Genomic DNA, 13,754 nt, shown 5'->3' with positions numbered 1-13,754 from the left:
TTTTATAATCTGGTTCACAACAATTTAAAGGTTCTCTGCTATTTAAATTTAATTTAAAAATAATCTTTCCTTAAAAAAAGAAAAGCTGATAATAAAGCATTTAATAGAAAGTGAGAATTTAGTCAACAGCAGGCTGATTAGAGTTAAATGTACTTTTTATTAAAAATGGAGGATTATGTTAATAATAAGCAGAAAAGCTTTTAAGGGATTCAAATTAAAATAGTGAATTAAACTGAAATCCTGTGTGTGCATTTTTGTCAAAATGAAATTCTTCCAAAATTTGTCTTTTACTCAATAGAGCATATGAAAAAAAGGAAAACTTCATGCTATAAACTTGGATTGATTGTCATTATGATACCAGCTCATTAAAGGGCATAAAAGTCATCATTATGTTGGGTATGATCAGCATTAGCAAAAGGCACAGTGACTCATTTTAGAAGTCATTTATTTGGAGTCTTCTTTTCTATACTCCTAAAGTCATATCTAGGATTATACATACATGATAACTGTACTTAATACGATATCCTTGCACTCAAAGAAGCGGTAAACAATTTTCAAAACAGCAACTTCTTTATTTCCATATTAAAACAAAGTTTCAAGTGAAATGAAAAGCCAAACGCGTTTCGTCAGTTAAGACATAACTTTCTCAATGGCTCCATAGTCTGCAGTGCCTGCACAGGTGATTTATGAAGGAATAGGTAATAATAATCCATCCTCCATATTTTATCATCAAAATATTGTGATTATACAGAAATATTATTTTTGTATAAGTATCTATAAGAAACAAATTGACTCTTGACATCCAATTGTTCTGCAGTGTTTTGGGCACGAGTGAGTTAAAGAAAAATATGGAGGAGGGATTACCTATTCCTTCATAAATCACCTGTGCAGGCACTGAAGACTAAGGAGAAATTGAACTAACTGTCCAAGCCCCCCCGGTACAGGCATTCCTCCTGTTGAAGGCCCCGGTGCAGACATTCCTCCTGTCCTAGGCCCCGGTGCAGGCATTACTCCTATCATTGGTCCCAATGTGGTCATTCCTCCTGCCCTAGCCCCTGTTTCAGGTATTTGTCTTGTCCAAGGCCTTGGTGCAGGTATTTCTACTGTCTAAGGTCCCAGTGTGGGCATTCCTTTCATCCAAGGGCGTTGCTGGCATTGCTCCTGTTCAAGGCCCCAGTGCGGGTACTCCTCCTGTCCAAGGTCCAAGTGTGGGCATTCCTCCTCTCCTAGGCCCTGGTGTGGGTACTCCGCATGTGTTAGACCACGATGTGGGAACTGCCAAGTCCTCTGTTTCCTGCCAAGTCCTGTGTCCTGTAAAGAAAGGTGTCCACAGCATAAGCTTCCAAATCTTTTCTTTATTTAGGGAAGGATTCAAAGGTACAAAAATAGCAGTAACGTTTCAGGTTATACACCCTTAGTCATACAATGTAATACTGTTCACAAACTCTCTGTTTTGTAGCCACACAGGTTACATAATTAACATACACCTGTAGGTGTTTAATCAATTATAATACATGTTAAAGCCAGGTAACCACTCACCTACCCCATCTAATGGTAAATCCTGAGTACTACAAGCTCAATTTATCAAATAGAAAATATATACAAAAAAGCAGTTTAAAAACATTAAGAAAAATACCTTTTTTACACTGTACTGAATTGAATGAACTACATAAATACTGATACATCATAATCTTTATTCATTCCAAAAGGCCTCATTGAGTTAAGTGTAGGTATCCAAAACAATTCTTTTCTTTTTTATAATAATTCCCTATTGCCCCCTCTTCTAGGCAGTTTAATGTGATCAATGATCTGCCATCTTAACTGGCTGATAGAGTGCCCTGCTTCCAGGAAATGAAATGAAACAGGCGCATCTTTATTATTGCGCCTAATGTTTTATTAATGTTCATTGATACGGTCACGTATCTTCCTTGTAATCTCTCCTAAATAAATCTTGGAATACGGGCACTTTATCAGATAAATCACATAACTTGAATTGCAAGTAAAGAAATCTCTAATATTATACAATTTACCAGTTCTAGGGTGTACAAACTTATCTCCTTTAATTAAAGAATTACAATTAGAGCATCCCAAACAGGGATAGCAACCCAAATTTTTCTTGGTTATGTAGCCTGTTTCCATTTTAGACTGGCTACCTATATCAGCTTTTGTAAGAATATCTTTAATATTATGATTTATTTTGTATGCCATCATAGGAGGGTCTTTAAAGCAGGGTAGGTCTTTGTTGCAGTCTCTAAGTATGTGCCAATGTTTCTTTATGATTCTACTCAATTTCTTACTGTGGCTACTATACTTAGAGACAAACACCAAACGATCATCCTTATCTTGAATTTTTGCCCGTGAAAGCAGCTCAGATCTTTTATTTGATTTACCTTAGTAATTTCTTGGTTTATTAATTCCCCAGGATATCCTCTGTCCAATTTTTTTTTACCCATATCATGTAGTCTGTCTGTAGTGTTTCCCTCCATATTAACAATCCTTTTTACCCTTATTAACTGATTCCTGGGTAAGGATTTCAAAAGATTAGGGGGGTGAAAACTTATGAAGTGTAAAAGATTATTTTTGTCAGTAGATTTAATATGTATATCACATTCTAACCAGTTTTTGGCAGTATTCTTAAATACCTTAGTGTCTAAAAAGACTACAGAAACATCATGCCAGTTTAAAGTAAACTTTATACCATTTACTGCCTAATTTAGATCTGTCACAAACTGCAACAGGGTATCTAGGTTCCCCCCCCCCCCCCATACCCCAAACACATCATCTATGAAACGCCACCATGTGGCTCCATATTGTAAGAACAATTCATGTTCATATACAAACTTCTCTTCAAAGTTTCCCATAAATATGTTGGCGTATGAGGGGGCAACATTCGATCCCATGGCCGTACCCTGGGTTTGGAGATACCAAGTATCCCTAAACAAGAAATAGTTACAAAATAAGATCAATCTCAATAGCTCTTCTAAGAATAATATCTATTCAATACTGTAGATGTTTGTGTTTAACAGGACTTTTTTAATACACCCAATACCACTCTCATGTTTGATAGAGGTGTAAAGACTTTGAACATCTAGTGTGTAGAGTATATACTTATCTGTGCTTAGCTCAAGATTGTTCATTTTTTTGATAAAGTCTCCAGTATCTTTAATATAGGAAGATAATCTTTCCACATGAGGTTGGAGAATTTTATTAAGAAATGTTGCTATATTTGATAATATGGATTCTGTACTGGCTATTATAGGACGCCCTGGAGGGTTATTGGTATTTTTGTGAATTTTGGGTGATGTATAAAATACAGGGATAATGGGGTAATCAATTATTCAATATTCTCTTAGTTCAGAATCAATCAATCCTAATTTAACTGCATTTGCTAATACATTTTTTATTTCTTTTTGTATATTGTGCTTAGGGTCATAATTTAAGATTGAATAAACCTGTATATCTCCTAATTGATTCATACATTCTTGCATGTAATTCCCTTCATTTTGTACAACCGTAGCCCCGCCCTTATCTGCAGCCTTCAAAATTACCGTTTTTTCTTTTAACCTTTTTAATGCATTAAATTCATCCTTACTCAAATTCTGTGCTACAATAGGCTTACACTTAAGTTGTGTTTTAAGTATCCCAAAGTCATTTAATACTAAATTAGTAAAGATCTCAATTGAGTTGTTGTTATGTGGAGGCATAAACTTGCTTTTCTTTTTTAATCCTAATTTTTTAGCCAAAAATACATTACTCACTTGTTGATGCTGCACACTTACGGCTAGATTACGAGTTTTGCGTTAGGCTTAAAAAGCAGCGCAAAACTCGAGTCTTGAAGGTACAGGTGTACCGCTCACTTTTTTGGCCAGACTTGGAAATACCGCAAACCCACTTACATAAATTGTGTATCCTCTTTTTTCAATGGGACTTGCATAGCGCGCTGGTATTACGAGTCTGACAAGAAGTGAGCGGTAGACCCTCTCCTTTCAAGACTGGTACCACATTTTAAAGTCAGTAGTTAAGAGTTTTACACTACAACGCCGAAGCATAAAACTCTTAACTAAAGTACTAAAAAGTACACTAACACCCATAAACTACATATTAAACCCTAAACCGAGGCCCTCCCACATGGCAAACACTAAAATAAAAATTTTAACCCCTAATCTGCCAAACCGGACATCGCCGCCACTATAATAAATATATTAACCCTTAAACCGCCGCACTCCCGCCTTGCAAACATTAGTTAAATATTATTAACACCTAATCTGCCGTCCCTAACATCGCCGACACCTACCATACACCTAGATTACGAGTTTTGCGTTAGAGGCTATGCGGTGCTAACGAGCAGTTTATGCTCACCGCTCACTTACATACAACACTGTTATTACAGGTTTTTACAAACCCGGCGCTAGCCGCAAAAAAGTGAGCGAAGAGCAAAATTTTGCTCCACATCTCACCTCAATACCAGCGCTACTTACATTAGCGGTGAGCTGTTAAAACGTGCTCGTGCATGATTTCCCCATAGGAATCAATGGGGGAGAGCCTGCTGAAAAAACCCCTGTAAAAAGCAGCGTAAAACACCTGTAAAAAAGCAGCGTAAAGCTCCTAACGCAGCCCCTTTGATTCCTATGGGGAAACACATTTTATGTCTACACCTAACACCCTAACATGAACCCCGAGTCTAAACACCCCTAATCTAACACTTATTAACCCCTAATCTGCCACTCCTGACATCTGCATTATATTATTAACCCCTAATCTGCCGCTCCGGACACCGCCGCCACCTACATTATACTTATGAACCCCTAATCTGCTACTCCCAAAATCGCCGACACCTACATTTTATTTATTAACCCCTAATCTGCCGCCCCCTATTTCGCCACTACCTACCTACATTTATTAACCCCTAATCTGCCGCCCCCAACATCGCCACCACTATACTAAAGTTATTAACCCCTAAATCTAAGTCTAACCCTAAGCCCCCTCATTTAAATTTAATTTTAATAAATCTAAATAAAATTCCTATCATTAAAGGGACAGTCTAGGCCAAAATAAACTTTCATGATTCAGATAGAGCATGTAATTTTAAACAATTTTCCAATTTACTTTTATCACCAATTTTGCTTTGTTTTCTTGGTATTCTTAGTTGAAGCTTAACCTAGGAGGTTCATATGCTAATTTCTTAGACCTTGAAGCCCACCTCTTTCAGATTGCATTTTAACAGTTTTTCACCACTAGAGGGTGTTAGTTCACATATTTCATATAGATAACACTGTGCTCGTGCACGTGAAGTAATCTGGGAGCAGGCACTGATTGGCTAGACTGCAAGTCTGTCAAAAGAACTGAAAAAGGGGCAGTTTGCAGAGGCTTAGATACAAGATAATCACAGAGGTTAAAAGTATATTATTATAACTGTGTTGGTTATGCAAAACTGGGAAATGGGTAATAAAGGGATTATCTATCTTTTAAAACAATAAAAATTCTGGTGTAGACTGTCCCTTTAACTAAATTATTCCTATTTAAAACTAAATACTTACCTATAAAATAAACCCTAAAATAGCTACAATATAACTAATTGTTACATTGTATCTAGTTTAGGGTTTATTTTAATTTTACAGGCAAGTTTGTATTTATTTTACCTAGGTACAATAGTTACTAAATAGTTATTAACTATTTAATAAACTACCTAGCTAAAATAAATACAAAAGTACATGTAAAATAAAACCTAACCTAAGTTACACTAACACCTAACACTACACTATAAATGAATTTCCTACATTAAATACAATTAAATACAATTAAATAAAATTAGCTAAAGTACAAAAAAATACACTAAATTACAGAAAATAATAAACAAATTACAAGATTTTTAAACTAATTACACCTATCTAATCCCCCTAACAAAATAAAAAAGCCCCCCAAAATAAAAAAGGCCCTACCCTACACTAATTTACAAATAGCCCTTAAAAGGGCCTTTTGCGGTGGCATTGCCCCAAAGTAATCAGCTCTTTTATCTGTAAAAAAAATTACAAATCCCCCCCCCAACATTAAAACCCACCACCCACACAACCAACCCTACTCTAAAACACACTCAATACCCCCTTAAAAAAACCTAACACTAACCCCTTGAAGATCACCTTACCGGGAGAAGTCTTCATCCAACCGGGCTGAAGTCTTCAAAGGACTTCAAAGGACTTAAAGGAACCTTCATTCTTGAGTCGCCGTGGAAAGAAGAGGATGCTTCACGTCGGATGTCTTGAAGATGGACCCGCTCCGCGCCGGATGGATGAAGATAGAAGATGCCGTCTGGATGAAGACTTCTGCCCGTCTGGAGGACCACTTCTGCCGAATTCGTTGAGGACTTCGGTCCGGTTGGATGAAGACTTCTCCTGGTAAGGTGATCTTCAAGGGGTTAGTGTTAGTTTTTTTTTTAAGGGGGTATTGGGTGGGTTTTAGAGTAGGGTTGGTTGTGTGGGTGGTGGGTTTTAATGTTGGGGGGGATTTGTAATATTTTTACAGGTAAAAGAGCTGATTACCTTGGGGCAATGCCCTGCAAAAGGCCCTTTTAAGGGTTATTTGTAATTTAGTGTAGGGTAGGGCTTTTTTATTTTGGGGGGGCTTTTTTATTTTGTTAGGGGGATTAGAATAGGTGTAATTAGTTTAAAAATCTTGTAATTTGTTTATTATTTTCTGTACTTTAGTGGGGGGGTTTTGTACTTTAGCTCATTTTATTTAATTATATTTAATTGTATTTAATGTAGGGAATTAATTTAATTATAGTGTAGTGTTAGGTGTAATTGTAACTTAGGTTAGGTTTTATTTTACAGGTACTTTTGTATTTATTTTAGCTAGGTAGTTTATTAAATAGTTAATAACTATTTAGTAACTATTCTACCTAGTTAAAATAAATACAAACTTGCTTGTAAAATAAAAATAAACCCTAAACTAGATACAATGTAACTATTAGTTATATTGTAGCTAGTTTAGGGTTTATTTTATAGGTAAGTATTTAGTTTTAAATAGGAATAATTTAGTTAATTTTAGTAATTTTATTTAGATTTATTTAAATTATATTTAAGTTAGGGGGGTTAGGGTTAGACTTAGGTTTAGGGGTTAATATGTTTATTATAGTGGCGGCAACGTTGGGGCGGTAGATTAGGGGTTAATAATATTTAACTAATGTTTGCAAGGTGGGAATGCGGCGGTTTAGGGTTTAATATGTTTATTATAGTGGCGGCGACGTTGGGGGCAGCAGATTAGGGGTTAATAAATGTAGGTAGGTGGCGGCGACATTGGGGGCAGCAGATTAGGGGTTAATAAATATAATGTAGATGTCGGTGATGTTGGAGGCAGCAGATTAGGAGTTCATAAGTATAATATAGGTGGCGGCGGTGTCCGGAGCGGCAGATTAGGGGTTAATAACATAATGTAGGTTGCGGCGATGTCGGGGCAGCAGATTAGGGGTTAATAAGTGTAAGATTAGGGGTGTTTAGACTCGGGGTTCATGTTAGGGTGTTAGGTGTAGACATAAAATATATTTCCCCATATGAATCAATGGGGCTGCGTTAAGGAGCTTTACGCTGCTTTTTTGCAGGTGTTAGACTTTTTTTCAGCTGGCTCTCCCCATTGATTCCTATGGGAAAATCATGCACGAGCACGTTACACCAGCTCACTGCTAACGTTAGCAGCGATGGTATTGGAGTGCGGTAAGGAGCAAAATTTTGCTCAACGCTCATTTCTTGTCCTTTTTGTAAAAACCTGTAATACCAGTGCTGTCTGTAAGTGAGCGGTGAGCATAAACTGCTCGTTAGCACCACACAGCCTGTAAGGCCGAACTCGTAATCTAGCCTTTAGTTTATTCATGTTACCAAAATGTCCCTTTAAACCCAAAGTTCTAAAGAATCGATATAAATCCATCTCCAATTCAAAGGTATCAGTCCTTGTGGTAGGGCAAAAGGAGAGTCCCTTATTAAGTAGGCTCAGTTCATCAATGCTCAACTCTATCCCTGAGGGATTAACAACAAGTGTCTCACTCGGCATGTTACCTGTTAGCGGATCTTGTTGCATGTCTTCATTCCGCCTCCGCTGTGTGGTGTAAATTTCTTCTTTGGGTGGATTACCCGTTCTGCTCCTCCGATGTTTCCTCCCTCCCTGGTGTCGCTTCCTCCACTGGTGTCCTCGGAAAAAGACTCCCCTTAGGTTTTTAAAACTTATGTTCCCGGCTCTATTCCGCCATCTTCTCCAGGGTCTGCGATCACCGGAAGGGACGTCACACGGTGTCCCAGTTTCAGAGTTCCACCAATGGTAAACATTACCTTGTAGGTAATCCTGTTCGTCTCTTGCAAATTTCATTTTCTTGAATTCTTTTATATCCTTCTTAATTGTGGCAATCAGTTCATCTGCGTCTTTTAGTGTTTTATCAAATGCCTCTGCTGATGATATTTTGCGGAGCTCCTCTTTAGTTTGCTTGATAGAGATGTCCTCCACTGTTAATACTATTAAATTGTATGAACATTTATTCAGTATTCGTTTGAATTTGTCACAATATTCTTTATTTTGTGTCATCAATGTTGGTCTAATATTCATTCTTAGTCCCCTAGGGATCCTCTTTAGTCTGTGGTATTCTGCTAATGTACTAACTACATGTAGATCCCATGCTACATTTTGCTTCATGATTTTGACATACAACTTGTTATAGTCTTCCACAGGTAAGCTCTGAAGAAAATCTCTAGATCCCTTTATAAGGGTTATGATCCTTGCTGCTTCCAACTCAGTGTACATAAATACACTTGAATCATCTGTCCCCATGTCTGTTTCTTCATCCAAACTAAAGAGGAGCTCCACAAATATCATCAGAAGAGGTGTTTGATAAAACACTAAAAGACACAGATGAACTGATTGCCACAATTAAGAAGGATATACAAGAACGCAAGAAAAATAAATTTGCAAGAGACAAACAGGATTACCTACAAGGTAATGTTTACCTTTGGTGGAACTCTGAAACTGGGACACCGTGTGATGTCAATTCCGGTGATCGCAGACCCTGGAGGAGATGGTAGAATAGAGCCGGGAACACAAGTTTCAATACCTCAGGGGAGTCTTTTTCCGAGGACACCAGTGGAGGAAGCGACACCGGGGAGGGAGGAAACACCAGAGGAGCAGAACTACTGACTTTACAATGCGTTACGAATCTTGCGGGATAGGCTGTACCGCTCACTTTTTGGCCTCCAAAAAAAAAGCTTGTAATACCGGCGCTATGGAAGTCCCATTGAAAAAAGACTATACGCAAATTGCGTAAGTTGATTTGCGGTAAGGCCAAAAAGGTGTGCGGGACAGCATAATAGCAGCGGTAATAAAAAAAGCAGTGTTATGAGCCTTAACGCTGCTTTTTTACTCATAACGCAAAACTTATAATCTAGCCGTAGGATTGTTGATTCATATCCATTATCCCACTATCTGTAGTGTGTAAGTATCCAATATAGGGCTTACAACCTCAGTTATAATTTATAGAGTTTTACCATATTTCAGTCAAGAGACACCTTGTTGTTTTAATGTTTTATTAGCACATAGATCCATGTGTTTTATTATAATTACTTGACTATTAGAATTCCTCGCTATTTTTATGATACATCTATTGTAATAAATTTGTGTATGCACTTTTTATACATATCCATGTATTTTTATAATTTTTATTATTTTGAGAAACTTCCAATTCATTTACCTCAGTTACCTTAGCCTCTCTGTAGAGGCGCTCTGGACACACCTCTTATTATAAGTCTTCCTTTCTAGTTAGCTAGGTAACTATTTGTTCAGAGCTATAGGTACTTTATTTTCTTTTCCTTGACCCTTGGTCTCCCATCCTTTAATGAATCTAGTAGAACTGCCACAGAATAGATAAATGATTAGTCATACAGGTCTACTGTTGAATAGTAGCACAAAGCTGCCTGTTTGCATCATTTTAATGGTGGAAGCATTTGCTGATTTCTATAAGCTTGGGTTATTTTGGTACAGGAGTTTATTATTTATGTAGGTAGTATATAACCTGAAATTGATTGGAAGAAACACATACTAATGTATTTGACACAGAACTTACATGTGCATTCTGACAGATTTTTTAACTTAAACGTTGTCCTAAATTCACTAAGAAGGGTTCCATTAAAGGTTTGTGAATTTGTTCCACAAAATAAAAACTAGAGATTTTCTTATTTATTCTCAAGTGTACTCAATGGTCTACAGAGGATGAACGCACTCTTCTCAGTTAATTTTTATAAAAGTGCACATTTCCCATCTAATAAAGAAAAGTAAATGCATACATAATCTCTATGTTTATTGAAGAATTTTGTTATTTTTGTCCATGTTAACCTTTTTGAGGGTTTATGTAAAATAAAGGCCAATAATCTTGAAAGCCAATATTGCTAATTTTCTAACCTTTGCATTGTATTATTAAATTGTATTTAGTAATATTAAAAAATAAGACTCACCCACGCTGCAGATAAATTGTATTCAGAATAGTTTAATATCTATTTATAAAATCAAAATTTATTCCTTTTAACCTTGTTTTTTTATTTAAAGGGCACACCTTCAGTATCAGATATTTATAAAACTCACTTAACCTCTTAAGGACATATGACGGAATTTTTCCGTCATAAAACAATTGAGCAAACTGAAAGCTGTGTCCTTAAAGGGTTAAAAATCAAAAATGTATTATATTTAAATATTTTTCAAAATATATAGTTTTTCCTACAGAGGCTTTAATTAGTAAATTATTTTAGATGCCAATAAATGCCATATGGGTTCCAGTAATCATAGCAAAAGCTGGATGAATACTGTCCATTATGTAGACTTTGGAGAAATTGTAATTTCTTTTTTCATGGTTTATGATATCAATTTATCACATCAATCTTTTCAGACAGGCGCAATCACTTCAGCATTTAGCTTTTATCATTTTGTTTAATGTATTTAATTCTAATGTAACACATAAATGCATTTAAAAAAAAAAAAGCATTTAATTTATAACTCAATTTTCTTTTAACAAATTCTTGTTCATCAAAAGTTTTTTTTTTTTTCCTACAGAGGCAAAAGATTTAAGAACATTTTAGTACTTAGTGCAGTGACTCATAAAAAAGCCATTTTGAACAGATTTCTTGGTTTGATTATTAACTAAAAGTTGTTTGCAATGTGGCACTCAGTTTATGTATTATTAGATTTTCCACATAATTATGCAATCTGTTTTCATCTACACTTGACATTGCATTTTCCTGCTATTTCTATGATTATTTAAATATTTATTTTGGCTTTGTGCCAGTGATAGTTTATTATCTATTTATACATATATGTAAATGCTGTAAACATGTTCAGAAAATAGAGATTTAGAAAGTGAAGCTATTTTAAATGGCCTCTATTTACAAATAAACATGAACAATTGTCTGTGCTCTGAATTTATTATATCAAACATATGGGCAACCTCATAAACAAATAAATAAATAAAAAATTCTCTGATCCCTGCTTCAAACTTGGCACCCATTCTAATCAATTAGCAGAGCAATGTAAAAAGCATAGTATGCATGTTTGGATTATTTTTGGCTTTAATTTTTAAACTCATTCAAAGCTATTAGATAAGTTGCCATCTGAATTAGTAAAACCATCAACATTTTGTAGATAACATCATAGAGTAAGATGGATAAATATGTCAAAAATATAAGAAACAGGCATTTCACGGGTTATTTAAATATGTTATCTGTGGTTTTCACTGAAACAAAAGATAGGTAGCCAAAGACAAAGCAAAAAATCTCAGCTAGCATAGAAAAATATTGTTAGTTGGTTAAATATTAGTGATCACTGCCTAATTTGTCTGAATATTTTTTTCCCCTCTTAATCAATATAATAATTAGAATATCAATTTATGATATGCATGAGATTAAAACATGTCATACAGTTTTGAGAAATGAAAGGTAAAGTATTTCAACAGCAAACTTTTCATTTCAACCATTAATTATCATTCTGATGATAATATTTAAGTTATGTACAGGTTCCATAGTTTAAAAGTGTGATTTGAGCAATATATATATACAGGTAGCCCTCAGTTTACGCCGGGGTTAGGTTCCAGAAGGAATGGTTGTAAATCGAAACCGTTGTAAATTGAAACCCAGTTTATGATATAAGTCAATGGGAAGTGAGAGAGTTAGGTTCCAGGCCCCTCTCAAAATTGTCATAAGTAACACCTAATACATTATTTTTAAAGCTTTGAAATGAAGACTTTAAATGCTAAACAGCATTATAAACCTAATAAAATAATCACACAACACAGACTTCACTTGCATTTTCCTGCAAACAGTTCTTTCTATGCATTCCAATCTGGACTGATTTATAGACAGGAAGATCTTGTTCCTTTGAAATCTGCTTGATAGCTCAGGTCTGGTTAAACTGATTAATTTCAGCTTGCTTGGCTTTGCGGAAACGCAAGCGGACAGCGCCACCTACTGGCTATTTTAATAAATGCACTGCTTTTCAATGCTTTTCAATAGCAGTCACATGACTGGGGGAAAAGGTTGTTATTCTGAAACGGTGTAAATTGAACCGTTGTAAAACGAGGGCCACCTGTATATTTATTTTTTTATTAAAATAGGAAACAAACATGTTTAAGAACAGGTGAAATGAGTAACCACAATAAACAAATTGACTTTATATAGATTAAGACTATTGAAAAAGATAATTATTATTATATTCATTTAAAATGCTCCAACAAATTAAAGAGTGCAATATAAGGGGTACAATCTGGGAATAACTACAGGGGTCTCAGCTGAGATGGGGTCCAGTGGTTCTGGGTTCTGCCGATCCACTCCTACAATACCTTGGTCTTGATGTCTTACTGAAAAATACATAGGAGAAAAGACTCAAAAGTCACTGTTTTGTGCAAGCTTTGTTTGCCAAGTGCAATCCCATATGGGTGGAACTAATTACAGAATCTGTGAAGATATTAGCTCTATCCGTCTGCAGCTCACCAGAGGCCCGGTGATCAAAAGCTTGCCGGCTTGGAAAGAAATCACACAAAATCATCCAGTCTATTTTTTTAGCATTATATTGTAACGTAGATGTCTCTCCTTCACATTTAATACCCTTCATAGCAAGATAAACAGCTCTAAAGTAACATTTGACTTTATAACATTTTTTGAAGGACCTTGCAGTACTAATCGGACCTCTTTGACCATCTTGCCAGTAGTTTGACGTTAGGCGAGGCCCTTAAAAAAATTTAGAAACACAAATTTTAATGTGAGACATGATTATGTTGTTACGTTGTTCTTTATCTGAAACAGAGACTCCTACGTTAGGTTTTGAAGATCAGGCCCTCAGAGAGAAAGTGTTTAGTGTGATATCACCTGCCATTAAAACCTATATTCTTATCTGAATAGCAAAGAGTAACCAATCAGAAAAGTTAAACCATCAGTGATTTTTGAAACATTTTTGTTGGTATAAGAAACTGTTGGGAATGATGGTAACTGCTTCATATGACACTATTTTCTTTATCCTGATTGAATCATATTGCATTGAAGGTAGATGCAATAATTATATTTTATAACAGGAGCTGTTACATTTATTTTATATTGTTTTAGCGTATTAAAAGTCTTTTATTCTCTTGCCATAAAACTATTTGTGATTTAACAACCAATGGGTGCATTTTCTGTAGTAAACAAAATATGTAGAAGTAAATATTCGGGCCAGATTGCGAGTGGACCACAAACTTTTGTGCCCGGACG

The sequence above is a fragment of the Bombina bombina genome, chromosome 6 (genome assembly GCF_027579735.1).
Source record: "Bombina bombina isolate aBomBom1 chromosome 6, aBomBom1.pri, whole genome shotgun sequence".
NCBI classification, from domain to species: Eukaryota; Metazoa; Chordata; class Amphibia; order Anura; family Bombinatoridae; genus Bombina; species Bombina bombina.
Note: the sequence above shows the minus strand (reverse complement) of the source record.